Source organism: Numida meleagris, chromosome 10 (genome assembly GCF_002078875.1).
Source record: "Numida meleagris isolate 19003 breed g44 Domestic line chromosome 10, NumMel1.0, whole genome shotgun sequence".
Taxonomy (NCBI): Eukaryota; Metazoa; Chordata; class Aves; order Galliformes; family Numididae; genus Numida; species Numida meleagris.
The window spans coordinates 3,299,075-3,305,074 of NC_034418.1; the positions used below are offsets into that span (position 1 = coordinate 3,299,075).

General features: G+C 45.7%; 1 long non-coding RNA gene across 1 annotated transcript in view; it reads left to right on the forward strand.

Moving 5' to 3' along the window:
- The window catches only part of LOC110404302, a 162,838-nt gene extending 157,251 nt beyond the window's left edge, over positions 1-5,587 (forward strand). The window contains exons 4-5 of the long non-coding RNA XR_002442149.1: positions 745-831; positions 5,279-5,587. This is a non-coding gene — a long non-coding RNA (uncharacterized LOC110404302). The remainder of the gene's footprint in view (positions 1-744; positions 832-5,278) is intronic.

Below are 6,000 nucleotides of genomic sequence, written 5' to 3' on the forward strand. Positions count from 1 at the left end.
TCCTAAGGCTGCGGGCAGGGCGGTGCCTGTGGTTTTGGGGCACACATTCCTGTGCATAGCAATGGGAGTGAACTGATGTTCATGCACCTAACAAGGCTGGGCAGCAGCCATTCCTGTCTTCAGAGGAAAATATCCCGTTCTGCATGCTCACGGTCTCAGCCTTGCAGGCTATTTTGCACAGCATATAGACCTTTACCACTTCTGTGCCTTTACCCCTCTGTTATAAAAACGCAGCTATGTAAGTGTTCCCCCCACCCTTTTGTCCACAGCTATTTTAAGTGGAGATTACGTAACGGCAAAGGCCACCCCTGGCACGCAGGTGTCACGCTTCTGATGTGAATAATGGTTGGTGACACTAGCAGCCATTGCTGCAGCCCTCACATGAACAAAAGTGCAGGAGTCATTGTGCTGAGAGTAAATAAAATAGTGACACTGAGAAACCAATCCGTCAGTAAGCTCAGATCTTTATGAATGTAGTTTTATAACAGATGTCTGCAGTGGTTGGTATCAGTGCACAATCACAGCTACAGTCTACCTGCAGCTATTTTCTGCAGCAGGAAAATCTTATCGTGGTCCTGCTCAAAAAAAAAAAAAAAAAAAAAAAAAAAAGGAAGCTGAGGTCACCTTGCATAGAAAACTGTAGAATCTGAGTAATAACCTTCCCAACTGATTTTAATAAATGTAATCCTGGCTGTTATGAGCTGTGCCATCTGTAACATTATGCAATGTATCTCTTATGTACAGGAGATGTGACATTCTACGTGGCAGTGGCAGTGACAGGACAGCACCTGACAGCTCTGAGTGGTGGCAACGATCTCCTGCAACTTCTCAGTAGGACTTTTATTTCTTTTTCAGATATAAATTAGTTTCCTTAGGTCTAACACTGCCTATGTCATAAGTTCTGATACCTTTATTTAATTTTCATTTTAGTCTGTTTCTTAAATGACCACAAGTGAGATGATAACCTTGCCTAGCTAAAGCCCTTACATTATAAGGAGTTCCAGATATTTCTGAGATGATCATATGATACAGCGATTTGACATGGTGGGAAGTCTGGTTTCTACTTTAACAAAGTGGAATTGGAAAGTATTTCTTACTTATCACGTATCTCTATGTGGCAAAGCAAAGATTACTATGATTATATACCAAAAATTGGAGGCATATTTCAGGGCAGGTTACAAGCTCCTAAAAGTCTTAAATATTCCACTAAACAAGAAAGAAAAAAAGGATTCACCTTAGATTAGATGACGGATTCAGTTTGAGCTGTCATTCTGTCCTGTGTTGGCAGCCTGTGATTAGAAAAACATTATTCCATGCTTAACATCTCACTGAATTCTGGAACGATGAGGGCAGATTAGCAGGAAGTGCTGATCATGTTACTCCAGATGATATGTTTTTGCACATCTTTGTATTTGAGGACATTTTGCCAGCTTACATCCCTGCTGTTTCATGTGTTACATTTGGCTTGCTGAGAGCTGGGAAGGAAAGGGAGGCTGAAGATTACATGGCCTCCAGCATTTTGTTTGTGAAAACATCCTTCCAGCAATCAGTGCCCACATGGGACTGAAGCAGATTTTCCCCTCGAGATGAAAGTAAAGCAAAGTTGCCAAATGCACAATCTTCCCCTTCCCACGTTCTGCTGCTCCTGAAGCTGGGAAGCGGGTGGTGGGATAAACTCGAGCCACTGAAAACCCTGACAACAGCCTTCCTTTCACTGCACCGAATGTGAATTGAGAGAAGTCCAAATGGAGTGAAAATCTGAGGTTCCCCTACAGGCAAACCCTTTCTTCTACACTTTGCTTTTTGAATGGAGCCTGAGTCAGGATTTCATACTCCCTGCTGAAAACATAGGAGCCAAGTAAAACTCTGATCTCCTAACACAGGTCTAAGTGACCTTGCTCAGAGCCAGAAGGTCATTAGAAATCGCTTCTTACCTGCTTTTCAGCTCTCCTGCCTGGTAGGGGAGGACACAGCTCCTACAGCCTTCAGTAGCTGTCACTGGCTGGGGCTCCTCTGCGGGGGCTGCCTGCAGGTAGCTCCAAACCAGGGCTTTCAGAGCCCTCCTTACACATCTCAACAGTCGCAGGATGGTTGCTGCTTATCTGTATTACAGTTACAGCAGGGAGACCTTCTCCTTGTTGCATTAACTAATCTCCAGCCTTTGTTGATCCCCCTCGGAAGGCAAGCGTTGCTTCCTATGTGCAGTGCAAAGTGCTTGGAACACAGGTGGTGTTGCCCGTGCGCAGTGAGCTCTCTATCAGTGTGCTAAGCGTGGCTGCTGGTCAGGGCTTGGGGCTGCTGGGCTGTCTGGGGTTGTGGTGCTCCTAGGCTAGCAGCAGAGGCTGGCAGGCGGATGGCCTTGTGTTTTCCAGGTAACAGCCTCATAAGGCTTTCAGACAACTTGGGGAAGTTATTCAGGAAATGTCGTTCTGCCCAGTGTGTGAACCTGAGTGAAAATAATGCGTCTGCTTGAGAAACTGAAAGACTGCTTCGGGACGTTGTGTGCAGTTCCAGAACTGCTGCTGATGTTATCCCTTGAATCGAGGTGCCTGCGCCCCTCCGAGGGTTCCCGTGTTCTGCATTCGTGGCCGATCCCCCCATCCCAAACACAAAGCTCTTCCGACAGAGAAATGCACGTTTTGATAATGGGTAAATGGGGGAAAAAAAAGATGTATCAAGCTAAATCACTAAATGTCTGTGCGCTGAAAGAGATTTCACTATAAATAGAGTGAAACCCCAGAGGAATTCATGACACAATATTGGGTCCTTTTGTTCATCCTGTTAAAAGGGGAGCTTGCCTTATAGCTGCTTTCCTTCCGAGCAGATTTTAACTATACATAAAACACGGCATCTGAGATGTGGAATTTATCTCAGGCTATCAGCTGTACGGCTGTGTACGAGCTGCTGCTTTGTAATCCACTTGTGACAATTGTATGATGTGTTATCTTGCGAAAGGAGGATACAAATATCTGGGTGGATTTCCCTCATTCAGCTGAGGAAGTCACCCTGCTATAGGCCTTCATTTAATAAAAAAAATATAGCTGTTAGAGAAGGAAAATGAACTTTATTCCAGTCCTCTGTCTGTTAATGCCTGCTCACCCTTTGACCAGCTCCAGAAGAGGGGCTACATGGCACTGATAAGCTGCGTTATTCAAATGCTATTGGAAACATCATACTTATTTTTATTCCAAAAGAAAATATTAAAAGTAAGAAAACAAAAGGAAAATAACTTTTTTTTTTCTGTACTACCAGAGAATTTATGGATATATAAATGAAAAGAGCAGCTAAACTTTAGAATGACAGCTTTTATTTAAAAAGCAGAAGGGCTTTAAAATTCTCATACCACTGCACAGCCTTTTCAGATATGTGAACAGGAAAGCAGAGCTCAGTGTTATTGAGGCTTGCTTCGAAGGGCAGTCAGACGCCAGGAGCTGCTGTTGATCCAGCACTGTGTGTGCAGGCTGTCTGTCAGAGCTTAGCTGTAGTTCGTGGCAATGAAGCCCGAGGAGCAGCACACCCCAGGCTGCCCAGCACAGCTGCCTCAAAGCACAGGGACACAGGAAGCTCTGGTGGCATCTGTGCCATTCCTCTTGCTAAGGGCCCGGCTTTGGCAGCTCGCTGTTATGTTCCTGAAATGCTCGGGATGGTGGCAGAAAAGGTTTGCTTTTGGGTTGGGGTGAGCAGTCTGTGAGGGTGAAGCTCCCATGCGAGCCTGTGCTGGCCGTGGCTGGGTGCTGGGGGCATGGGGCTGGGTGGGCGCGGGCTGAGGGACAGTTCTTCCAGTGTGGACTGTGCTTAGGTCCCTTAAATTCAGACAAGGTTAGAGTTGCTACAGGGCGTGCTGAAGTAGCATATAGAGATGCCCACCAGCAAACAGAGCGGGAGAAACCTCCAGGCTTTACTGGGGACTTCACATGGAAGTGTGACCCCATCCTCTTCTAGGTTGTCTCTTCTTGCACTTACAGTCTGTCTTTTAGCTTCTCCAAAACCCTGGCTAGTAGCAGAGCTCCATTTCAGCAAACGAGCAACTGTTTTGGGTTTGGTTATTCTGCATGGAGGTGTGCTGAATTCCACTTATTTTTTTGCTAAGAGAAGGAGGTGGTGGTGCCCTGCCAGCAGAGGCAGTGCTGCAGTGATAGTGACCGTGGGCCCTGCAGCAGGGGCTCCTTGCTGAGGTAAAGCAAGGCAAGGCTCAGCCTCGGGCTTCCCAAATTGAGAGGAGAGATGTGACCCGCAGTGACCGTGCCTCCATCTCTATGCAAAAAAACGTGCTCTGGATCTAACTGATCTTCCTCCACGTCGCATCCCGGTGTCCCTTGTTGGGAACAGCCCGAGCGCGTTGCTCCCCCTTCCACGTGCTTCAGGCGCGCGATTCACGTCCTGCAGATACGTGGGAAGGCAAGCGAGGTGCCTTTCATCTTGTGTTTGTAACACAGAAAACCTTCAATATTGAGAACAGATAGGCTGGAAGGTAGGTTCACATCTCTCGGCAAGAGAGCTGTAACTTAAATCTAATACACCTGATCAAGGCTTTCTCTCTGCCTTGTAGGTATTTTAATACAAATGTGTCTTTCATTTGACTGATTGAAGGTCTCCAACCTGCAATAAATGAAACATCTGATCCCCTTGAATCCAAATCACTTTTTCTTTGATTTTCTTTTACTTCTATTTCTTCTTCCTTTGTTCTACGGCTAGAGTCGAATTTCCCTTTAGAAATTGAAAGAATGTGTGTGGGTTTTTCTGCTCTTCTTACAGTGAGCCTGTGCAAAGGTCGAGTGGCTAGTTGACTAGCATATTAAGACAGAATTCATTTCACAGACAGTCTGTAGTGATGTGCTTTACATATCATTATCACGCTGAATTGAGGGAAACTGATTATACAAATTAGTTACTGTACATTATTCTCCAAAGCCTTTTATTTGCATAACCAATAGATTTTATGCAAAGAATATCCTGAGAAATGATACATGATCATGTATAGTGGAAAGAAAGTTGTTACTATCTAGGTAGGGAAACGGGCAGCTGTTATTCACAATTTAAGTTTAAATTGTTGTGTATCGTAACATCCAGTGCATCTATTAGTTTATGGCAGATGTAACCTTTAAAGTACATTTCCCGTAAACACGACTGTGCCTGCAGTCCCAGGCTGCTGATTCCAACGCTCTCCATAATTTTGTCTTTGTATGAATCAATCAGTTTAAATACAGAGCGACAGCCTGGTACGGCCCTGACCTCCGCCGGGGTTATTTTTGACTCAGGTAGTTGTGTCTCTTTCCAGATGTCAGTGACACAATTTGTATGCTCAGCAGTTCTTGGCGGAGATTTCTGCAGGGAGGAGGACCTTCAGCAGGAGAGGGGAGCTGGAAGTACTGAGCCCAGAACCATGGAAAGTGTTGCTTTTAATCTCTAACTGTAACCATGTTTGTAGCAAAGTGTTAACTCCCCTGCACATGAACGCACTTCATCTGCACAAAGATATTGCGCGGTGTATTAAAATGTATGTCATGCTGGAGAACAAAGAGCACGTGACATTATGGACTGAATTCATAGTTACAATAAAAGGAGCAATGAAAATTCAATAAGAAGACTGGAACCAGCAGCGTCTCTGTACTTTTTATCTCTGCTAGGGTTCCAGGGCAGCTGGCAGTGATTAGGGGCCCATCCTGCCCAGCAGCAGCAGGAGCGCAGCACAGGGCAGGATGGGACCTGCACAGGGGCAGCAGAGCAGGGCAGCTGCAGAAGGTTCACATTGCCCCTGTAAAACTTCCTAGGGACCGGGAATGTGCAGGAGCATCCCGCTGGCAGGGGAGGTGGAAGAGTGCTGTGTGCCGTGCAGGAAACCGGCGTGGGTCGTAGGGCTCCAGTGCACGAGTTCTAAAAATAAATCCTTAGAACTCTGTTGCAGCCCTGCTCCCCACTTCATTTCCCTTACGTTTCTGTGTTTGCAGCAAACACATCTTTGATGCTAAAACTGAAAGTGTTTTACGTGCTATGATTTTT